The following is an 11,473-nucleotide window of genomic DNA, read 5'->3' as shown; positions in this document are numbered from 1 at the left end:
ACCCCCCCTTTTCAATTGAAATAAATGGTGTGGAATGATATCATGATAACATGCTTCCATAAAGTTTCGTTATAGCTGACAGTAAGAAGAATAATGTGGTTTCCCCCCCCCCCAAAAAAAGCCAAACTGCAGTGCAATAGAAGCAACGCTGCATGCAAATAATTATGTGGCAGAGTGGAAATGGATGCCTTCTTTCATTCCAGTTATCAGGTCTTCAAAGACTTTCCAAAGAGTCCTTTCCATTCTCCAAAATCTCTTCATACCTTCAACATGTGGTTATGTATATGTGTATCTGGGATTCCGCCCTGAAAGTCCTGCTCTGAAAAAAGTCCAGATTTAATTGTGACATCCTCCTCCACACTACAACAACAAAGCAAAATACTGTGTATGCTTAGAATTTTGGGGGTAATTCCTTTTTATAACTCATAACAACAATGCGGATCATTGACCATAATTAAGAGATTTATTGATTGAACTCCTAATGACTATGACAAATATATATATATTCGTTCTCCTTTTATGCAGGCCTGTTTTTATGGGGGTACTTCTATGCCATCTTATGAGTTTTCTTATTTGTAATGAGATTGTTTTTATCGACTGGATTTTATTTGTGCATTTCATTGATATTTGTGAATCACCCAGGGGGCTTTGATTGATGGGAGGGCCAAGGGATTTGATATATAAATGCATGAAGAAGAGGGGAAGTTCTCAGCAAAGAGATCTTTATGTCTGGCCTGCACAACTTGACCCACTGAACAAAATTCACCTGGCTAGCACTGTGATGTGCCAAGGGTTTGGCAAATTATTCCTGCCTACCAACTACAAAACCAGACATGTCTTCGTTTATATATGCCTTAGATTCACGTGGGAAAGTGATTTATAAATGTGTGAACAGAAGAAAAGGAGAGGAATCGGAGAGCTGAGAATGAATTTACACACAGAAATGTTCACATATACACAGGCAAGCAGGCAAACCAGCCTCAGCACCCTTGCAAGTCCGGGGTTAGGGGCTGGCTAATATCGCAATGGCTCCGCAGACCTTAAGAAAATCAGATTAGAAAGATAGAAGAGCTTCAAGGGTCATTTGATGACTTCAAAACTTGTCAGTGACTTTTCTCCCTTTCATTTTTCCTGGGTCTTCATGACTTTTGACATATATATTTTTGTTGTTTTTATTTTATTTTTTGGACCATGACAAAATTACAGGCACTGCATGCACATCTTGTGGGCCCTGCAGGTCAGGATTTATCTTTGTGGATCAGCTGTATCTGTCTGACACTTCTAGGCCTCCTTTCCGCCAACAATCAGGGAAGATTTTCTGCCACAAGGAACAGCTGCTAAATCTCCTCTTTGCTTTCGCTTCAGCTCAGAGGAACCAGCTCAACATGCAGACACCTTTTTGCTTCTCTCTCTCTCTCTCTCTCTCTCTCTCTCTCTCTCTCTCTCTCTCTCTCTCTCTCTCTCTCTCTCTCTCTCTCCCCCCCCCCTCCTTCATTTACCCTGCTAAGATTTTGTGTGGTCTTCTTCATAATCCTGCGACTTTTGATTACCCATTGAAGCTGATTTTGTATCAGGTTTGTGAGAGGCAAAAATAAAAAGTGCTTTTGCCAGTTCGATATCACAGAATGTGAAAACTGCTGCTAGCCCAGGTGATTTATTTATTTTTACAATAGATATAAAGTGTTGGATCTATTGTCAGTTATTCACTATGCTAATCTTACCAAAATCAGACCCGTCAAAGTTAATGAACATGACTTCCTTTAGGTCATTAATTTCACCAGGTCTACTCTGAGTAAGACTAGCATTGAGTACAACCCCATGAAACCTGAACAATGCCTACAGTATATATGCATAGGTGGCATAACTTGGAGCAGGTAGATTGGGATCTACTGGGAGATCTCTGAGTGATCTGCCGTGGATCAACAAGGTTGTTAAACAAAAGCAACAAGAAAACAAATTCTCCCAGCTAAATTGGATTGTAGAAAAGAAGAGAGCTAACCTAGAATGGAATTGAGTGTGAATGGACGGTTGTGAACTCAGTGCAATTATGATACTAAAAGCCCTGGGCACAGAACATGTTCAGAGGAACCCCTGTTCTGACATTCTGAATGTCTGAATTTTTTTGTGGCTTGTAGATGTTGAGGTCCTTAGAGTACCCTGATGCTGAGTCCTTAATCTCTTGCTTGTAACCCTTTGTTACCACCTCATTTTCCTCAATTTCCCTTCCCATTTTCCATAGGCAGACAGGACTCTACCCCCCCCCCTTTGCTGAGTCCCTGTTTGCCTCAAGAGAAATGTACACCTCTCCTTGCTTTAGCAATTGGTGCAAATGAAACTTGGGAACAAGACTGGATGGGAGAGAACCAGAGACATTCTCTTATTCTACTAAATTAAGAAGTTTTACAGGACTTCTGTGTGGTTGAGAGGATTCCTCCTCCGCCACCCCCGCCCGCTCCTAGCAACTGACAGTGCACTTAACTCCTTAAAAGAGACTGAAATAGCTCTGAGAAAGAGACAGAGGTGACTTTCATCTTGACAAGCCAGATCTCCATAAGCAGACTGTCAAAAAACTAATAGGACGAGGGGGGGGGGAGTGGAAGAACCAAGCTAGGATTTATCTTTGATTCCTCCCCCCACTGCTTGAAGGAAATATTCTCTACCTTAAAATTGTCACATTTTGTCATCCTGATAGATCTTAGAGGGACAGAAATCATTACTAAAAAGGGGGAGAAAAGAAAAGAATACATACCAAAATCCCATGAATATTGCTTAGTAGTAATCTGTGTTCTCTGTGCTAGCAGATTGGGGGGGGGTTACCAATTCTGCAAGGTGCTCCCAAAATTATCAAGGGGTGGAAAAGCTCCCCTATGAAGAAAGATTGCAGTTTCTGGGACTTTTTAGTTTAGAGAAAAGGCAAGCAAGAGGCAACATGATAGAAGTTTGTAAAATTATGCATGGCATGGAGAAAGCAGATAGAGAAAAGTTTATTTTCCTCTCTCCTAACACCAGAACTCATCCATTGAAGATGAGTGCTGGAAAATTCAGGACAGATAAATGAAAGAAATTACGGTATTCATGCAGAGCATAGTTAAACTATGGAACTCATTCCCACAGGAGTTGTGCCTTGGGCCTCTGGTTGCCACTGTGTGAATACGATGTTGGACTAGATCAGGCATAGGCAAACTTGGCCCTCCAGATGTTTTGGGACTACAACTCCCATGATCCCTAGCTAACAGGACCAGTGGTCAGGGATGATGGGAATTGTAGTCCCAAAACATCTGGAGGGCCGAGTTTGCCTATGCCTGGACTAAATGGACCATTGGCCTGATCCAGAACACTCTTCTGTTTTTATGCTACATTAGCTGAGTTCTTGGAGCTGTAGGCAATAATAATGAGATACTTGGACTATCGGCCTGGCCTGATATAAGACAGCTTCTTATGATCCTAACTTCCTACACCATGAAATTAACTTGAGAAATTCTTCCCAGCCAAACAGTGTCAGAAAGAAACATGGGACCAAAGAGAAGAAAGAAATAGAGATAAATATTTTCATCTCTAGTAACACACCAAGACTGTTGCTTTGCTAAATAGCACATTTGCACCTTAACATTTGGATGCCAGCATCGAAAGAAATCTTACTAGACTTGTTGAAACTATTGTTTTTACTTCAAAATCCTTCTTTTCTTGATATCGCTGCCCCCTCATGCAGGAACCTCCACACTGGCTGTAAATTTTGCCTTGAAGCAGAATCCAGCATACTGCTACCATAATCACAAACTTGAAGGTGTGTTTTAAACTTCACGGCTGATGCCCAATTTACCTAATATAAATTACCACCATCTCCCCCTACCCCTTCTTGGTAGTCTGATTTCTATAGTCTAGCCTCTAGTATTTCCTTTCCCATTGACCAGATGCTGAGTCTACCTGTAAGCAGCTTACACAAAATATAACCCTATTGGGATGGTGGTGGTGGTTTTGTACCAGCTCTCCAGCTCTGGCTAGCGCTCTGCACTGAGGTGCAAATAGCCACATCATTGTTTTCCTTTCAGAAATAGCTGGAGGTGCACCTCTCTCAGAAGACTTTTGGATGCAGCTATCGATGATTGATGGGACACGGGTGGCGCTGTGGGTTAAACCACAGAGCCTAGGACTTGCTGATCGAAAGGTCGGCAGTTTGAATCCCTGCAGCAGGGTGAGCTCCCGTCGTTCAGTCCCAGCTCCTGCCCACCTAGCAGTTCGAAAGCACCCCTAAGTGCAAGTAGATAAATAGGGACCGCTTTCTAGCGGGAAGGTAAACGGCGTTTCCGTGTGCGGCGCTGGTGCTGGCTCGCCAGATGCAGCTTCGTCACGCTGGCCACGTGACCCGGAAGTGTCTTCGGACAGCGCCAGCTCCCAGCCTCTTGAGCGAGATGAGCGCGCAATCCTAGAGTCGGTTACAACTGGCCCTGACGGGCAGGGGTACCTTTATTGATGATTGAAATTATTTACGAATGATATGACATGGCTGCTTATTGTGAATATAGCAGGTTTTTCAAATGGCTATTTTGTTATGTGTATATGTTGCTTATTATGTTACTGTGCTGTAAACTACCCTGTGTGCATTTGGCAAAGGGTGGTATATCAATATCTCAAATAAATCAATACTAGAGAGAAAGAGAGAGAGAGAGAATCTCAGGTGGAAATGCAAGTAGGGATTTTTAAGAATGTCTGGTGCTTTAAAAAAACACACCTTTTTGTGTTTGCATCTGAGACATTACCTCTATATCTTTCTTTCTTTCCATCTATCCATATGCTTATATACAACATATATGCATATTCAGGCAACTGGAAGGACAAATGCCTCTTGAAGAGAGCCCCTATTTATTTTAAGTGATCCGGTATGGGAGGCCTTCAGGTGCCACATTTCAAATCACATGAAATTATAACTTTGCAAGAGCTTTCTCCCATGGGCTCAACTACTATTTCTTAAAGGCTTAAAATAGGACACTGGCCAGAGGGGAATTTTCAACTCTCTGAAAGGGATTTTTCCCCCCAGTTATGATGACATATTTGATCTTTTTTTTCCCCCTTCCCTCAAAACATTCCTGGAAAATTTTTATAATTGAAGCAATGTCTATTAAATCTGCAGCCCTTTTCCTCTCATCCCCGCCCCCCGCTTCCTGATACCGTGTTCAGCATTTGAGATTTCTTCATCTTTCAATCTCGGCCAGTCTCTAGAAAACAGAGAAAATGTATTGATTCTGAATAACTTACTCTGTTCTGGTAAAGGCACACACACACATTTATGTAATTCATACAGAGATGATTTCTCCTCAGGACACTTTCCTAAAAGCTGGCTCACTGATTCTGCATTATCACTGTTTTCAACGTTAATTAAACTGCTTTTCAGCTCATCCCAGTTTCAAACAAGATTTTTGTCATCCTCCTTAGTCTGTTTAAAAAATTGCCCAAAGTACCCAACAAAATGTAAAAAACAAAAAACAACAAAAAGTGGTAGAATTATATTTTTTAACTAAGGATCTGTGTTTTTCTCTTGTGACCCAAATCTTATGAAAATGTTGGCTTCTGTAAATATTCCTCAATATTAATATTCTGTCAATATTAACCTAAAGTGAAATCTAGCAGGGTATAGATTTCACCCTGAGAAGTGGGTTTTCTCCAATCAAAACCCCCTTTGATTCTCTTGAAATTCACCAAGTGCTTCTCTGAAAATTATGTTTAAGTGAATATTTTGGGGAGGCGGTGAAGGTTAACACAAACAAAACAAAATTCAAACAAAAGCAGGTGAAACTGTTAAGAGATCAAAACAGTCAGTTTTATAGAGATTAAAGGGGCTGAGAGAATAATAAAATCTGTTCATATTTATAAAGAAAATCTAGGTCAGTGTCCCAATTCAATTTACTTGGAAAGACTAGTCTGCAGTTGTGGTCCTACCACCAAAAAGTCCCCGTTTCAGAAAATTGGTGGCACCTGGCCTCTAATATTAGCCCCACCCCTGCATTTCAAACTATAACCATGTTGAAGTTGTTAGACCCACACTTTTTCCATGGTCCAGGTTCCTAGTTATGGGGATGCTTGTATGTATATTAAAGTGAACATGTTCACAAGTCCCTTTCAGATCTTCAACCCCCAGCAAGCACAACTCCATATATCTAGCACATTTACACTTTTTCCACATCAGAAGGAGGCTGAAATGCCCATTTCCACAGACCAAGGACATCAGTCATACTTCCCAATGCACACCACGGAACCCTCTTTTTCTTTCAAGAAAAAATGCAGTACAGAGTCTTACCTGAATTCAGCAATGATTGTAGATAAAAATGCACACAACGGAAAAAAATGTGGTATTAAATTACAGGGAATATAATGTATACTTGATGTCCTGAGTACTAAGAGATGCTTAAGCACAAGCACACACACACACCTGAAACTGTTCACAATAGTGAGAAGCAGCGGCAATCCTCAAAAGAGGGATTAGAAAGAACATCAAAAGGCAAGATCTCCAAGCCTCATTCACACACGCATGTACACAAATTTAACTTCTGAGGTACATGTGTGAACTGACCCCATTCAAACGCAAGTGGCCGGAGTGACACAGAGAGACATGAACCATTCTGACTTAGATCTGAGAGAGACCGCTGGTATTTGCAAGCCGTTCTTTGGCTGCTTTTTTAAAAAAAATAAAAGGAGGAAAGAATTAGAAGTTTACAAAATTTGTGAAGATTCTTTGTGAACTGTAGCAATAAAAATCATAGCCGTAAAGGAGATGAATTGTAACTAGAATATGAACAAAAGCACAATGTTTCAAAAACAGATATCTTGTCCTAAGTGGCAGAAAGGAAAGGGGTGTCTAATAATTAAATGACATTCCTGTTGTGGCTGGATAGGGGTTTCTGCGGAATGAATGAAAACCCAGCTATCATTTGATGATGGGCTAACCTCTCAAGAGCCATGGTGGCTGAATTGAGCTCCCTTGTTCAGAAGTAGGAAAGCACTGGATTACAAGTCCTGGAAGCAGATATAACTTTCCATTGCTCTTTATGCTCTGGGTGCATCTGTAAGCATGGAGATGGTCACATGTGATCCAGGAAAACAACCCCATGAAGTGATATTATTATTATTATTATTATTATTATTATTATTATTATTATTATTATTATCATCATCATCATCATCATCTGATCAGGCACACACTTTCTCCTCATCTCAGTTATGAAATCATCAAAACAGAGATTAACATGATTGCCGAATCTTTAGCTCAGCCGAAAAAGGGAAGTACAGTATTGCAAAAAAAAATCAGGGAAGTTTTGAGACTCTTCGTCTTTTGTTACTCGTTCCCTTCTTCTGCCGTTGTTGGTTCTGAATACATTCTGCACAAACTCCTGTGTTAATCGGTAGGGAGGGAATGACACTTTGCACCTGCTTAGCAGCATTTTTTTCTTTATCATTGCTTACACATCCCTAGGTTGAGGTGCTGGGGCTAAGCATCAATTGGCCCCGGCTGAAATTATGCCAAGAAAACGCAATTTAAAATAAATCTCTCAGCGCTTGCAAAATGTGGTGTGTAGATTTCACCCCTTCTTTCTGGGAATGATGTGAGGAGATCTCTCTCTCTCTCTCTCTCTCTCTCTCTCTCTCTCTCTCTCTGTGTGTGTGTGTGTGTGTGCTGGTGAAGGAAATGGCCCCTTATTTTCCCGAAGCCCTAAACCGATTTGCCACGTTGGATTGTGGGAGGTAAACAGTTAAGGCTTCATGAATAAAAGCCTATGTTTCAGATTCTTAGTCAATATATATGTTTATATATAAAGTGGGAGATAAGAATTGTGGGAGGTAAACAGTTAAGGCTTTGTGAATAAAAGCCTATGTTTCAGATTCTTAGTCAATATATTAAAAGTAGGGTCTAAGAAGTTTATTCTTTTAAAGAGCCAACTTTTCAGGGTTAAAACCTTAGGAAGTTATGCTGAGGTCGTTGGTTTTATCCCCCCCCCCCCTTCCAAACTCTGAATCATTTCTAAACACATACTTGCAAAATCTTCCTGTGCTCCAGAGGCTAATTTGCAGAAATTCATCCCATTTCATGGCATCAGAAAGAGAGGTTTTTGATGACTGCTGAGGCATCGGAGTAAAATAATAATAATAAAAGGCTGTTCACAGAGCTAGGGGGAGGGTCAGGAGGCCAAACCTTGTGGAGAGGGTGTTGAGGGGGCACCGCAGGGTGCTGTTCGAGGGACGCGAGTGTGGAAGGTGGAGGCCAGGGCCTCGCTTGCTATGCAGAGCCCCCAGTGATTCACCCTTGTGACAGAGCCGCAGACAAGGAGGCGGGTTCTGCAGCTCCGAGGCAAGAGCAGTGACCAGAAATCTGGTCTGTGGTCTGAGAGGAGGGCTGGATTGCTCTGGCTGATCCCTTCCAACTCTCGGCATAAAAGCTTTCTCGACAATTAGGCTGAGGATGCAAGGAGAGGATTTTAACTTGGAATGCCTGACACAGCTTCATTACTGAATGCTATGACTCATTTTAGTTTGGGGAAGGACAGCCGTATTGATTTGTTAGTTTGTGCTTAGCAGGGGGCAGCCGGCAAAACCTCAGGGATAAGGTCTCGATCCAGGGTGGGCTATTGACATGACGGTTGTTTTGCTGTTGCTGGTTGTTGTTGTTTAAATGAAAAGGAACATAAAGAATAGCCAGATAGCTTGAAATTCCGAGTTAGGTGGATTTCTCGTTCTCTCTGTGGTTCTTTTAGCCGGAGACGTATAGATTTTGCTTGGTAAAACCTTTAGTGTTTTGGTTCAGGGTGGATTAAAAAAAATGTTTTAAAAGCATTGCACTGGTTTTAAAACAGGAAACTCACACCCACAAGCTGATTTTTAAAGAAAATGGCAAAAGCACAAGACTTTGAGCACATAAAACCCAAACCTCTCCTCTAACTTAATACCAAAATTATTCTTTTTTAAAAGGCTCTTTTTGGCAAGTAAACAGCTGCTAATTTTTATTTGTATTTTTAAAAACCCACATATTTTTACTTGTGCTTTTCCCTTTGTGATTCTGAAGATCTCTTCATGTAACATTTTGGAAGCCTAATTTTGAGAAAGCTTTTTTTAGAAGAGAGGGGAAAAAAACCACTCTCCATAGAATAGCACTGATTGCAACAAAAATGAAGTAAGAGGTGCACCCCAGTTTATTTTTCAAGATTAAATTATCAGAACATTAGCGTATATATTTGTAGTGCCTCTCCAAATGTGAAAGGCACTTACTTACCACATATGTGGAAAGAAAAAAGTGCACATCCCCCCCCAATATTTATAATTTGAAATGAAAGCAAGAGAATCCTGTTATTTTGAACAACTCTCGAGCTACGTTTTGTGCAACACTGCTTTAATTTTGAGGAGTAAGAGTGAAAGTTATTAACTTCAAAGTCTCTGAGCTGCAAATGTTCTTTGATCTCAAATTCCATCAAATTGCAGGTCAGCTTGAGAAAGGTGCTGTCCAATTTCATTACATTCTCAACCACCGAAAAAAGAGAGAAGCTTTTGCAGGTTTTCATAAACTAACTGGGAATTTAAGGAACCCCTCCCCGCAAAAAAAGAGTTTCAAATTGCACAACCTTCTAAGGAGTACAAAGTGTTAGAATAAAGAATAAAGACAGGATTCTCATCAACAGCATCCGTAAGGATAAAATGGAGAATATTTAGGAGCCTCCGTTAGCAGCGGTTAAAACTTGTTTAATTTTAGAAGCAGTTGGTTTCAGAATACATAAATATTATATAGGGAAGCCAATATTATTTTCACATTGTTACTGCAACTGTCACAGTGGTGCACAATTTATTATAGTTAAAAACCCACAAAGATCTTCCCTCTTTCCTCTTGCAAAGAAGAAGCAAAAATGAAGGGAGGGGGGAAGAGAAAGAAATGAAAACCGAAAAGCTAGAAGCATTCGTCTTTCATTTTATGAGACAAAGAACCTTTACATTTCCCTTGTTACGGACGGTATCAGAAGGTGGGAGGTCCACACTGTGAACTGTGTCAATGCAGAGAAGAAATTAAACTGCAGTAAATTGGGGAGGGGGAGCTTTTGTCTCTAACTTAGAGGGGGAAAGTGTCTGTGTGCGCATTTGATCTTGACTCAAAAGAGTTGCTCTTGCAGATTTGCCTGTGCAAGACAGATGGCAGTGTAACCCAGCTAGTAGGCGAAGCTGCCTTCTCTCCCTCTGGGTCTAACTCCTATTATCCACTTGTAAATTAACCTGTCAATTTATCAATCAACACCATCTTGATTCTCCCCCTGTTCCACTGCCCAGCATTGCAAGTGAATTTGCCTCGTAAATAACTGGGAGCTGCATGTTTGTTAGTCTTGTGAATGAGTTTATTATCACATTGATGACTGCTATGAATCACAAATGCTGCCCGTTGCCTGATAAGCTGGGGGGTGGTGGTGGTGGGGGGAAGGAGTTACATACAAACATATTAGTTGAAACTAGTTGGAAGATAAAAGATATGGTGGGGGGGGTAGTAAAGCATTGTAGCATGTGGGGTGGGGGCAACAAAGGGAAATAAGCAGATTCCACCCTCTCCCACTCAAAAAAGTTTTGGCTATGATCACTATTTAGATGCAAAAGCTTGCTTCTGGAAAATTGGAAATGAACATTCAGTTTTATTAGACTGGTGGTGTGTTTTCTAAAACCAAACTTTAGAGAACCTGCATACTTTCTGATAATGCAACAAGTCTTTCTTTCTTTCTTTCTTTCTTTCTTTCTTTCTTTCTTTCTTTCTTTCTTTCTTTCTTTCTTTCTTTCTTTCTTTCTTGATAAGTAATGCCATCAAAACAGCCTAATAATGGAAAGAAAAAGGCCAGCTGCTCAGTAGTACCTTTCACATAAAAATGAATATTAACACTCCAGTTTTGTTATTGGATCAGTTTACATTTCTTAAAGCTCATTTGATAAATGAAGTTCTTCAGACGGGCTTAACTTCATTCTGAGTTGAGAAATTTGAAACACACGGCTGCAACTTAACAAATATCTACAGAAGCATATCGCTTTGTTAGAATATTTGAAAACCTGGTACTGTATAAGACTTGCTCTTTCTTTTCTCTTTCTCATCAATCAAAGCGTGCAGATATTTTGTATGACAGAGATGGGGGAAAATTCATAATATTACCTTAATTATAACAAAAGTGAAACATCTGGCTTAAATTATTGGTGTTATAGGCTATATACAATCTGTCTCTCAATCTTTATTCTAACCATTATTTGTGCTTTTGATTTGCAATTTAATATATATCATTTGAACATATAGCAGACAGTAACCCCCAAAATATCATCTTCCTATAGCAGAAGTTCTCAGTGAGATAGAAGACACCATTCAGATTGAATATGAAATCCACATGCATTTTATTTCTTAGGTTTAGCCTACAGGAAGAAGTTGGAGAATATATCAAATCTGTTTTATTAGTGCAAGGAGCAACACATGAAGGAC

At 40.3% G+C, this 11,473-nt stretch overlaps 1 long non-coding RNA gene across 1 annotated transcript; it reads right to left on the bottom strand.

Annotated features, from left to right (window-relative positions):
* Positions 1-222: 222 nt before the first annotated feature.
* Positions 223-8,065, bottom strand: LOC309357006. The gene is made up of 3 exons (XR_014163012.1): positions 8,024-8,065; positions 5,167-5,213; positions 223-319 (listed from the first exon to the last, which is right to left on the bottom strand). It is a non-coding gene; the product is annotated as an uncharacterized lncRNA (long non-coding RNA).
* Between the last annotated feature and the right edge of the window lie 3,408 nt (positions 8,066-11,473).

Source organism: Podarcis melisellensis, assembly GCF_964234715.1.
Source record: "Podarcis melisellensis genome assembly, chromosome: 14".
Taxonomy (NCBI): Eukaryota; Metazoa; Chordata; class Lepidosauria; order Squamata; family Lacertidae; genus Podarcis; species Podarcis melisellensis.
This window is presented reverse-complemented; position numbering and strand designations above follow the sequence as displayed.